Here is a 13,507-nt window from a genome sequence, read left to right on the forward strand (position 1 = left end):
TAAAAACCCATCTGGTTCATTAATGTCACTTTAGGGAAGGAAATCTGCATCTTTACCTGGTGTAGCCTACATGTAACTGACTCTGACAATGTGCTTGACTCTTCACTGCCCTCTGCAATGGCTGAGCAAGACACTCAGTTCAAGGGGCAATTAGGGATGGACAACAAATGCTGAGATCCCCACATCCTATGACCGAATTTAAAAAACTCCTCTAGTGATGCTTTCTTTTTCCTTAGCTCTCCTAGACAATGAATATCCTGATTGCAAGCAAAAGAATAGCATATTGTTATCTGATGGTTCGTTGAATGGTGGCGTAGACCATATGCTATGCAGTTTATTAAATCAATTAAGAAGCTAATAAAGATCATTGATCAGAAATTGACTGGAATTTTCCAGTTGACCTTCAGGTTCCCCAGCTGTATTAGGAGCTCAGCAGATGCTTGGTGGTGGCAAAGTGAGGGGAATCTGAGTGACAAAGTGGGGGAATCACTTTGGGAGCCTCCTACAGCTGCCATACCAATGTGGTCACAGCTGCTGTTACAAGCTGCCCTGTGTAGGTGTTCGACCTCCACAACAATGGTCAGGCAACTGTGGCCATTTCACTTCGGTTTTATAAAAGATGCTAAGAGGGTGCCCCAAGATAGAGATAGTCTCTCTCTTCCTTGTCTGCCCTGGCAGGCTGTAACTCCTCCTGTTCTGGACAATCTCCGATCAGCCCTCCATCTTTGAGAACCTTACTACTGTCCTTAATTGGCCAAAAATTGCTTTTTTTTGACATGGTGTGACCATAAAGCTGGAAGAGAATGTTGATGAGGTCGAAGACAGCTTCCCTTTCCTCAATTAGGTATTTCCCGTTGCGTGATGACACAATTGCTGCTGACCACACATTCAATGTAAACTGGGGAGATAGCAGGATTGTTTTCTGACCCATTTTCCTACACCCTACTCTAGTTGCTGCAGCTCCCAGGACACCGAAAGAAAGTTTGACAAGATGCCTGAAGCAGTGTTGGTAATGGCCCAAAGTCTCCAAATAAAGACTTTCTCTCTCTCCATTTCAGTCCAATGCACAATGATTTAGGCATCAATCTCAGCTGCAGCACCATTTTAGGACCTCGCAGTGACAGATTCCATTTGATGCCAGGATCTTGCTGAAGATTAACCTTACCTGTCAGGTCAATGGGTCAGAGTTACGGTGAGGCTATAGATTTTTTCCTAATGTCAGCCGGCCTCTGACAGAAAATCCAGCTCATGATTTTCCCTTCCTTTGTTTATGTTCATGCATGAACAAATAGAATCGTGAAACTAAATGGCAAGTATGGATAATAAATATAAACTGTGCTATTTCCTGATAATAGATAATCACCCGCTAAGCAAATATTGATGTTATTACCATCCCATTTACAAGATGATTATTTTTGATGATGCACAGTTCTTAATTTATCAGTCCACAAAGTCTTCAGACTCGTCAGCTGCCTTGAGCAGCTCCAGTACTTGCAATTTATCAAAAACCCTTTCTGCTAAAATAATGAAAAGAAGAATGCCTTGTGTATGTATAATGTTTTTCACAACCTGATGATGTCTCAAAGCAATTTGCAAACTACGAAGTTCTTCTGAAGTCTAATTGTCATCATATAGAAAATACTGGAACAATTTACAAACACCAAACTCCAACAAATAGCAGTGTGTCAAAGTGACCATATCATCTGTTCTTCTGTCATGAATGAGGGATAAATATTTGCTGGACGCTAGGGGATAGCTGTTTTCTTTGCATAGTGCCACAGGACCTTGGAGAGCAGCCGAGGTTTTGTTTTATCCCTCTTAGCCGAACGAAAGCAACTCTGAGAGTGCAGCGCTCTGTTAATAGTGCACTGATTTTTGTACTGAACTCTCTCCACAACTTTTTGACTTGGAAGCCAGATTGCTACCACCTGAGCAACTGATGACCCGTTGCAACCTGTTAAAACCAGCATTGAATTTTCAGAAATTTCCTCCAAATGAATATCTAGGTTACAGGAGCCATTACACTCAGTCTCCGTCACAATCTTTTCCCTTACCACCAGACCCATCCCTCTCCCTGGCAACTGTCTAAAACTGAAGACAGTTCACAATCTTGAGCCGAAATTTTCTGGCTGTGCTTGCTGGTGGGGTCTTCTAGCCAATGACGAACCCCTGCCGTGAGAATCCTGGCAGCTGGGGGTTGCATATAATTGGAAATCCCATTCATATTGGCAGGATCAGAAAAACCTGCAGCTGCCAATGGCAGGCCACATCTGCTGTCATCAAACACGTCATAAGAAGTCTCACAACACCAAGTTAAAGTCCAACAGGTTTATTTGATAGCAAACGCCACTAGCTTTCGGAGCGCTGCTCCTTCGTCAGGTGAGTGGGGAGTTCTGATCACAAACAGGGCATACAACGGCACATACAATTTACAGAACACTGATTAGAACGTGAGTCTTTACAGCTAATCACGTCTCAAAGGTGCAGACAATGTGAGTGGAGATAGCGTTAAGCATAGGTTAAAGAGATGTGTATTGTCTCCAGACATGACAGTGAGATGTTGCAAGCCCAGGCAAGTCATGGGGGTTACAGATAGTGTGACATGAACCCAAGATCCTGGTTGAGGCCGTCCTCGTGTGTGTGGAACTTGGCTATCAGTCTCTGCTCAGCGACTCTGCGCTGTTGTGTGTTGTGAAGGCCACCTTGGAGAACGTTTACCCAAAGATCAGAGGCTGAATGCCTGTGACCACTGAAGTGTTCGCCAACAGGAAGAGAACAGACTTGCCTGGTGATTGTTGAGCGGTGTTCATTCATCCATTGTTGTAGCATCTGCATAGTCTCCCCAATGTACGATGCCTCGGGATATCCTTTCCTGCAGTGTATCAGGTAAATAACGTTGGCCGAGTTACAAGAGTATGTACCGTGTACCTGGTTGAAGGCGTTTCACGTGAGATGATGGCATCCGTGTCGATGATCCAGCATGTCTTGCAGTGGTTGCTGTGGCAGGATTGTGTGGTGTCATGGTCATTGTTCTCCTGAAAGCTGGGTACTTTGCTGCGGACAATGGTCTGTTTGAGGTTGTGCGGTTGTTTGAAGACAAGAAGTGGGGGTGCGTGAGCAGCGCTCCGAAAGCTAGTGGCGTTTGCTACCAAATAAACCTGTTGGACTTTAACCTGGTGTTGTGAGTCTTCTTACTGTGTTTACCCCAGACTAATGCTGGCATCTCCCACCCATATCCTAAGATTTATTCTTATCACATACTTGTACCATTGCTAAAACCATTTATCTTCATCTGTCACATTGCCTATTGCCTTCCCTACATAATCTTATCTGCTGCTAAAACTCTCATCCATATCTTTGTTACCTTCAAACTTGATTATTTTAACGTGGCTGGTCGCTCACATTCTAATGACAAGAAGATGAGTGGAAAAGCAAATTGCATGGAGGGCGTGGAAAGTCTGCAGAGAGATCTGGATAGGCTGAGTGAGTAGGCGAGGACCTGGCAGATGGAATATAACATCAGCAAATGTGAGGTTATCCACTTTGGTAGAAATAATAGTAGGAGGGATTATTATTTAAAGAGTGAAAAGCTGCAGCATGCTACTGTGCAGAGGGACCTGGGGGTCTTTGTGCATTAATCGCAAAAACTCAGTCTGCAGGTGCAGCAGATGATCAAGAAGGCGAATGGGATGTTGGCCTTTATAGCGAGGGGGATAGAATATAAAAGCAGGGAGGTCTTGCTGCAACTGTACAGGGCACTGGTGAGGCTGCAACTGGAGTACTGTGTGCAGTTTTGGTCCCCTTATTTGTGAAAGGATATATTGGCCTTAGAGGGAATACAGAGAAGGTTCACTAGGCTGATACCTGAGATGAGGGGGTTAGCTTATGAAGAGAGATTGAATAGACTGGGCTTGTACTCGTTAGAGTTTAGAAGGCTGGGGGCGGGGGGGGGGCGGATCTTATAGAGACATATAAGATAATGAAGGGGCTAGATAGAGGTAGAGAGATTCTTCCCGCTTAGAAAAGAAAACAGAACTAGAGGGCACAGTCTCAAAATAAGGGGAGTGCAGTTTAGAACGGAGTTGAGGAGGAACTTCTTCACTCAAAGGGTGGTGAATCTCTGGAATTCTCTTTCCATTGAAGTGGTGGAGGCTACCTCGTTGAATATATTTAAGTCACGGGTAGATAGGTTTCTGATAGATAAGGGAGTTAAGGGTTATGGGGAGAAAGCGGGAAAGTGGAACTGATCCACTTCAGATCAGCCATGATCTTATTGAATGGTGGGGCAGGCTCGAAGGGCTAGATGGCCTACTTCTGCTCCTATTTCTTATGTTCTTATGTTATCTCTGAGGTCATTCAAAAGTAAGTCATTCAAATGTCTGCTACCCAAATCCTAACTTCCACCAGATCCCCTTCATCCATCTCCCTGCTTTGATTTTAAAATTCTCATCCTTGCTTACAAATCACTCAACGGCCCCACCTATCCTATCTATGAACTTAGGTCTTGGGAGCAGGAGTAGGCTGTTCGGCCCATTGAGCCTGCTCTGCCATTCAATAAGATCATGGCTGCTCTGGTTATGGTCTCAACTCCACTTTTCCATCTGCTCCCTTTGACTCCCTTTCTCTATCGAAAATCTATTTAACTCAGCCTTAAATTCAATGACTCAGCACTCTCTGCTTTCTGGGGAAGAAAAGTCCACAGAATAAAGATCTAATGAGAGAAACAAATTGTCTCATCTCCATCTTAAAGGGGAGAGCTCCTTTTCTATCCCTTAGTTCTCACCTCCCTCACAAGTGGAAATATCCTCCTGGCATCAAATCTATCAAGTCTCCTCAGGATCTTATATGTTTCAATAAGATTGCCTCTCGTTTCATCTAAACTCAAATGGGTCCAACCTATTCAACCTTCTTTCATAATTCCTTCATCCCAGGAAAAAGTTGAGTAAACCTTCTTTGAACATTTCTCCAGAAATTTTTTTTACAAATAAGGAGATCAAAACCACACAGTATCCCAAATATGGAGGTGAATTTTCCCATTCCGCCTGCCATGGAAATCGAAGTGGGCGAAGGGCTGACCATGAAGAGGTCCGTTGACCTCAGTTGGGGTTTTCTGGTTTCAGGGCGAGCTTGGCCAGAAAATCCTGCCCATGGTCTCAACAAGGTCATGTACAGCTGCAGTAAAACTTCCCTCCTTTTATATTCTATTCCCCATGCAATAAATGCCTCTGTAATCTTTTTCTCGGGACAACAACACCTCTTAGGTGTCTGGACGCACTCAATTCTGACCTCTTCAGCATTGATGCTGTGTCTTCTGCAGCCTAGTCCCAATGCTCTGGAATTCCCTCCCTATTCTCTCTGCTTTTTTCTGTCTACCCTCTGAGAAAATTTGGGTTCAAATTACACATGCACTCTGTTGTTGTGGAATCAGAATGTGATGAGTTAAAACAACTTACTGATGGACAGTTTTATGGTGGAGCCTTAAGCAAGGTTGAGGAATTGAAAGAAAGTCTGAAGGCCATCCATGTGTTAATGGTACGGGAGTTTTCTTATGACTTATCTCTTTATAAGCCACTGGTTCAAGTTGTGCGCAGTTGTGAACACTTCAGGAAAGATGTAAAGGCTTTAAAAGTGTATCAGGGAGGCCCACCACAACTTGGGGGACTTCAGATATGAGGAGAGGGTGGAAAGGTTGGGACTGTTCTAATTGAAATCAGGAAAGTTAACAAGTGACAGAATAGAGATTTTCAAAATGATGAGAGATCTTTATAAAGAAAACAGAGAAAAACAATTATGTCTGGCGAGTGGGTCAATAACCAGAGGTCATTGATTTTAAATAGTTGGCAAAGATCTAGAGGGGAGATAAGTCTTTTTTTAAATTTCAGTTGTCATGATTTTGAACATAGTTGCATAAATAATTATAAATGGAAGTTGAACAAGTCCTTGAAGATGAGGAAATTATAGGGTTACAGACTAAAAAGCAGTCTGATATGAATCTAAGCATGACTATTCTTTCTTAGAACCAGCACAGGCTGAATGATCTGCTTCTGCACTGTAAGCTTCTATGATCTGGTACATTTTAGAGCTTGTTTAAAAACACAAGACAATAAATACTGGTCTTTGCACGATGAATGGTGTTTTAAAGGTTAATGGAAATCCTGAAGCTGTAAATGTTGTAAGTGTCCTGTTTGTAATATGAAGAATTGTGTGCTGTCAGAGTTAAATGGCTCAGTCCTTTGGGTGCATATTTGTGACTTGCTGTTCTTCAGGCATTGTGGGTCTCTTGTTGTAATGTTATCTTTAGGAGCCATAAAGGAAGCACATTATCAAGGGAATGTGTTATACATTCTCGATCAGTGAAGGTTATAAATTACATGTACTTGGAGAGGGTGTGGTATGTTTAAGTGCCTAATGAGGGAGGTTAGTCTGTGAGTGTTTGTTGTTTCAACATCCTCAAAGAAGAAAGCGTAGTTTGGTTTGATGTGGTTTCGACTTTGTGGAATAAAACATTAACAGGAGAATTTAGATTTTAAAATCTGTATATTTGGAATCACCCTTCATGGTTGTGATTTTTCCAGTAATATCGAATGCATTCTCAGTTCGGTTTGAAGGCCATGAGCAACCACAACACATGATCTGTTATTTTCAAAGAGATCCAAGAATCAAATTAGTGCCATACTGGTTTAATAAGAGATGTTCTGTCAGATTTCAGTCGATAACATTGCTGAGGAACATTGGGGAGCATTGCAATGTGGAACTCATTGCAAAGTGGAAAAATTTGCAAACACCACTATTGAACCATATAGTTACGCACAGTTGTGGGTGGAAATATGTAACGATTTAAAATGAAAATATAACCCCTTTTTTCAAACAGATAATTTCACATTTTTGCAACTTCCATCAATGGTGTTAAATTAGAAAGTTTTGACCTCCAAACTGGGAAAAGACAATATAGCGAATTTTGAAAGGAAAACCAATGCTTATTTGTATAATGATGAACATCAGGCTTCAGCTTTTACTTGTGATAGATGTGCATGTTGACATCGTTGTTTGATTTCAAATGATCTGACTGAAATAATGTGCACGTATTTTATACATTTCTCATTCACATACAATATCCATACACATTCACTGAAAGGTAAACTGCACACAGTTTTCATCCACAGTTCATTTCAGGCCATTGAATATCTTATCGTTTTGTTCATGTGCTGTAATATTGTTTGAGAAGGAGTCAGTTGGATTTCTGATATGATAGAAATCTGTTTACATAGAACTGTTGAACCAACAGGTGGTGCCAACTGGCCTCACACAGAAAACAGACTGACACCAGTGAACTTGCAGTAAGTGAGCAGTGTTCGACCAATTCTGTCACTATTTCTTTCCAACTTAATAAAAAAGAATTCTTTACTTGAATGATTTGTGGAATAATTTCTATCTTTTGAAATTTCTAATGCTAACCCTTTAAATTTCACACATTAGCAGCACTGTTAAATCTGAGACATTGGCTTATTATCAGACTCCATTAACATGCCAGCAGGACTGGTTCTCTGCACACGGCACAAAATTTATTACGAAAGATGACCTTACGTGACTTCTTGATGTCAGCTCATTATAATACTGTGGTAATGTTCTCTGAGCACATTGGACTAGGCACTAGGTCATGTGTGGGCAGGGCATATGATCAGCCAAAATACTGAAAGTTTGTTATTTCCTTTTAAAGAGAACTGCAACTATTTGATTGTAGCACAAACTCTGGCTAGAATACCAAAAAAAAAGAAATCCTATCACTTCCACAACTTAAGTTTTCCAGTCAGGCAACAGAATGTCATAGAACATCTATAGGACAGAAAGAGGCCATTCAGTCCATTGAGCCTGCACTGACAACAATCCCTCCCAGGCCCTATCGCCGTAACCCCATGTATTTACCCTGCCAATTCCCCTGACAAGAAGTGGCAATTTGGCATGGCCAATGTGCCTAACCTACACATCTTTGGAGTGAGGGAGGGAACCAAAGAGAAAACCCATGTAGACATGGAGAGAACATGCAAATTCCACACAGCCAGAGATCGAAGCCGGTATTGAACTGGATGCCTAGCGCTGTGAGGCATCCCCATGTAATCAACCAGAGATACTGTTACTGAGATCCTAATTCCAGGCTTGGTTTTGCAAATGAATACTCTCACTGGGGCTGTACACACCTTTGGACCAATATGCAGCCATCTCACTTATGCAGTTTCAAAATGTTAGAAGATCCCATTGTGTGAGTGACAATGGAGATGTTCACCCAGCCAACTGTCTGCTCTACATTCATCAATAGACATGCTAACTAATCCAAACTGTAGGAGAATGGTTGGTGAAGGTACTTATGACTGAGTTCTCAGAGTACTGCAATGTCTATCCAATTTAGTCATCCTGCAAATGACTAGTGCAAAAATTGTGTCGGATGGCAAGTGGATGCAAAGCAGGCTCAGAATTCTTCAGGTCCTGGGCATAACGAACACTCAACATCCCTTCGCACAATTACCCTCTGCCATTTCGCTAAAACATAAATAGGTGGAAATGCAGATGAGCCTATTTTGGTCATACAAGGGCGACAGGATGCATGCTCTGTTCCTGAACAGTGAGGCCTAAGGTGCCCCATTTTGGGCATCATGACGATGAAGCCAATGTAACCCAACCTCTCGGTGAACAGTGCAGATTCAGGTAAAATTCAAAAGGCAGGAAAACTTAACCTGGCCAATTACCATCCCATCAGTCTACTCTTGATCAGCAGAAAGTGATGGAAGGGGTCATTGTGCTCTCAAGAGGAATTTGCTTACTGACACTCAATTTGGGTTCCGCCAGGACCAATCAGCTCATGATCTCACTACAGCCTTGATCCAAACATGAATAAAAGAGACATAGTGCAGAGATGAAATAAGATTGACAGCCCTTCACATCAAGGCATCATTTGACCGAGTGTAGCATAACAGAGTCCTGGCAACTGGGGAATTGGAGAAATCTCTCTACTGCTTGGAGTCAGAACTCATACAAAGGAAGATTGTTGTGTTGTTGGAGGTCAATCATCTCAGTCCCAGGACACTGCAGCATGATTTCCTCAGGGTAGTGTTCAACCATCTTCAATTGCTTCATCAATGACCTTCTCTCCATTCAGGTGCTCTGGTTTTCTCCCACATTCTGAAAGACGTGCTGGTTAGGTGCATTGACCTGAACAGGCGCTGGACTGTGGTGACTCGGGGAATTTCACAGCAACTTCATTGCAGTGTTAATGTAAGCTTTACCTGTAACTAATAAATGATAAACTAAAGATCAGAAGTTGGAATGTTTGCCAATGTTCACAAACATTAGCGACTCCTGAGATACTGAAGATGTCCATATCCATAAGCAGCAAAACCTTAATAACATTTAGGCTGGGGCTGATGGGTGGTAAGTAACATTCACACTATATAAGTTCCAGGCAATGATAATTTCCAACAAAAGAGATTCTAAACATCTCCCTTTGACATTAAATGGCTTTATCATTGTCGAATCCCCCACTATCAACATCCTGGATGTTACTATTGACCAGAAATTGAGAATAGCCATATAAATACAGTGACCATAAGAGCCAGTCAGAGGCAAGAAATTCTGCAGTGAGTAACACACCTGGTCACTTTCATGTATTCTGCACTGTGGTGTACTACATGAACAGATGTCAGGAAATGCAGATATGTTATTGGACTGGCTTCACACTCCAAATCCTTCTACCCCAGGGCAGTCCCCGAGCAGATCTTAATGGCCACATGATTTGCTCCCTTAAAGGGCTAAGGACCAACATACATAATACTCTTCCCCTTTAACAACAATTTCCCCATAACAGAAAATAACAATGTAACTTATTTACAAACAATTACAAAATGTATTTGCAGAATTACTCCAATGCAACTTGATGGAAACATAATAAATGTTTCATTTTTGTTTCTTTTCATATGTTGTAATTACACTGACATGATCAATCTGTCTGGGGGATATATGTCTCCTTGGAGCTGGAACTGGATTTTGGTTCATTTCCTGCAATTGTGGCCTAGGTGAAACGCCTATCAGTGAACCCTTTTCCCACTCGTCCTCGGTCGCCAGTGTTGGCCCCACCTTCATGAAGGTGCTATGAGCTCCATGTCCCCCTCTTCTGGTACCCCCACTGATACTATTTTGAGCAGCTCTGAAATGGTTGATGAGGTTCTCACCGTTTGATGTGGGGCCGTCACCATACCGGGTGTTCACTGTCTAGGACAACAGTCCTGTTTTGGTCACAGTTGCAGCTGGAACTCACTTATCCATTGAAAAATAGATCCTGGCAAGGACCAACTTGCCCTTCTGGGATGCCCTTATCTTGGCATGCTTGGCTTCCTGGGCCATCTGTGCCTCCTAGTTTCTCTCCACCACTCTCCTTGTCTCATCCAGTCTCAGTAGGTCAAACATTGTATGCAACTGCCTCCTAAACAGTAACACCACCTGGGAGCAGTTGGTTGTTATGTGGGGCATGTTCCTGTACACATTAGAGGGCCCTGTCTTCACCCAGAACATGAAGTTATCAAACCAATTTGATCACGAGAGATACTCAAATTGAGACTGCAATTCATACCTTCCACTGAGAGAGATGGAGCATTAGAAAGGAGACGATTAGAGGTATTTTTGATATTTCAATTCAAATATTTTTCTCACATTCAACATCTCAGACTAAACCGCAAGCAAGACCTTATTTAATATTTTTCATGTTCTTACTTCTCTGAGAATTAGAACATGTTACTTACCTGTCAAACATCTTAATCGTATGTAGCATGTCCAAGGATGAATCAATATCATTTCAGCTCACTTGCCTTCAGGTTAACTTATAATGTTGTGCCTTTGTGGAGGCATAGAATCAAATATGCAATAATCCTCTGCTTTCAAAAAGAACATGGTGTAAAATGGCGGCATCCTAGTATTGGAAGGAAAATGTACCTATAGTCTTCATGCTTCTACCTCCTTTCCTTGATCAGTTAATTGATCCTGGCACATCCAGTGCATTCGACAAGTGTTGGCCCTCATGGCAGTGGCCGACCAACTGAGTATGTGTTCTCATGGCTCAGTTAAAATGCATTTCAAAATGAAAAGATAAAGACTGAGTGGCAAAATTCAAGAAAAATAAGGAACCAATTTCTGTCTTCAAGTTCGGTTGCAAAAACAGGGGACAAGTTCCTTATGTCTATTAACCAATCTGACATTTGTTGCCTGATTGAGGGATTAGTACTTCATTGATTAGGGGATTAGTACTTTATTGTCCCAGTAATAAAACAATGAAACATCAGAGTGCCCATTTCATGATTTGTGAACATGTGGAATTAAAAATTTAGAAAGAAAGTTGGACAAAAAAGTGACATTTTGTTGCATTCCTTTCGACTCAGAGTAACAAGTTCACAATGTCGATGAATGAATGAATGGTAGGGGACAGAAGAACATTCACAACATTTAAAGAGACAAGGATAAAAGCAGTGTTGCAAATCTATATTGCTCATATAAATAAAAATATTATACCTCATACAAAATGGAAATGTTATACTGCTCTACTAAAGAGAGTGGAAACTGTAACTACAAAACTAAATATAATTTAGCAATGACCCTACTTTAGTGTCAGAATATTTGTATGGCAAACTGATTGCAGAAGTGAGATAAAACTGGCTGACCTTGGTATCAAGACAGCATTTGATCAAGTGTGTGACATCAAAGAGCCTTCATAAAATTATTTAAAGAGGAATTGGGGAAACCTCTGCATAGTCTGGAGTCATACTGAGCACAAAAGACGATGCTTGTGGTTTGGCAGGCCAATCCTCTCAGCCCCAGGACAGACATGTGTATAAACTAAATTGGAGAAGTAGGCCATTCAACCCCTCAGGCCTGTTATTCCAGTCAATAAGATCATAGCTGATCTGTTTGTGTTGAGTTGCTCATTCCCCATTTACCTCCGATAACCTTTGATTCCCTTGCCCTTCCTTACAAAAATTCAGTGATCCCACTTCCACTACCTTCTATTTCAAAGTTGCACAATCCTCTTGGTGGGACTTTCCACACACCCGCCAGAGCATGTTTTGTGGCAGCAGACATGGCTTTGCATTGGCTGATGGTAGGATCAGCTGTTAATGGGGTTTCCCATTCTGTGCATCCCCGCCGCCTGGAAACCCACAACAGGGATTCACCGTCAGCAAGACCAGAAGATCTGCTGGTGAGGATGGCCTGAAAATTTTACTCCAAGAAAAATAACCAAACAATCCATGAATTTTTTAAAGTTTATTTTATTAGTCACAAGTAAGGCTTACATTAACAATGAAGTTCCTGTGAAATTCCCCTCATTGCCACACTCCGGTGCCTATTCGGGTCAAGGCATCTAACCAGCATGTCTTTCAGACTGTGGGAGGAAACTGGAGCATCCGGAGGAAACCTACGCAGACACGGGAGAATATGCAAACCCCACACAGACAGTGACCCAAGCCTGGAATTGAACCCAGGTCCTTGGTGTGAGACAACAGTGCTAACCACTGTGCCACTGTGCCACCAATGACCTTAACGGACAATAAAATAAGTAGCATTTGCAGAGGATAAAGTAGCCTAGACAACATATTAACCTTAATTAAAACAATTCTACCCAACCAGAAAATTTGTAAAGATGAACAACAACGTAAGTCCATTAATAAAGGCCAATAATGGAGGAAGGTTTACCTTTTATAATTGCCAAAAACCAGGGATAATATAAATGTCCAGAGAAAGAAACTCCAACAGACACCATCTAAACCATTGGGCACCTTACTGGACTGAAGCTCTTTTATGGCACTCCTCCCCAGAGGTTGGAGTATTCAAAGCTGTTCTCAGATCCTCCAAGACAAAAAGAGAAGAAACGCTCCATAAGTACCAGAGCATCCTCAGCTTGTAATGATTTATGCAAATTTACATAAAAGTTCTTAAAAGTCTTGTTAAGATCTTCTGCCCTTATCCTTCTATTTCCCTTGGAGTTCACCACCGGAGCTAACGTCCTAAAGTTTGATTTCTTCCCAGTCTGAAAAGTCAAATACCTACTTGGTTTATTCCCAAATTCATACAACCTCTGCTTAGCAAACCTCAAACTCTTCTGGGTACAGTGGTTCAAAGAGAACAGTGCTGTCCTAACTACATCAACTTCCCTCTGCTTCATGCGGCAATCATTGTACTGTACCCCCTCTCCAATTCAGCTTGCTGGACCTCTAACTGAAACTTCTGCTCCATCAACCTACACTGCTTTTCTAGTTGACAATGGGTTGACCAAACCTCTAACAAAGGCCTTGAAAGCCCCCCACAGAATAGAGGGGCTCACATCAGGAAGAGAATTAATTGAATAAAAAGCTTCAAATTTGGTCTTGAAGTATGAGATGTAACTATGATCTTTAAGTAAAGATGCATCAAATCTCCAGAACCTGAGCCAAAGGTGGGCCCCTCTTCAGAAGAAATTCTAAAAAACTGGAGC

This window comes from Carcharhinus amblyrhynchos, chromosome 34, assembly GCF_965287045.1.
Source record: "Carcharhinus amblyrhynchos chromosome 34, sCarAmb.v2.hapA, whole genome shotgun sequence".
Taxonomy (NCBI): domain Eukaryota; kingdom Metazoa; phylum Chordata; class Chondrichthyes; order Carcharhiniformes; family Carcharhinidae; genus Carcharhinus; species Carcharhinus amblyrhynchos.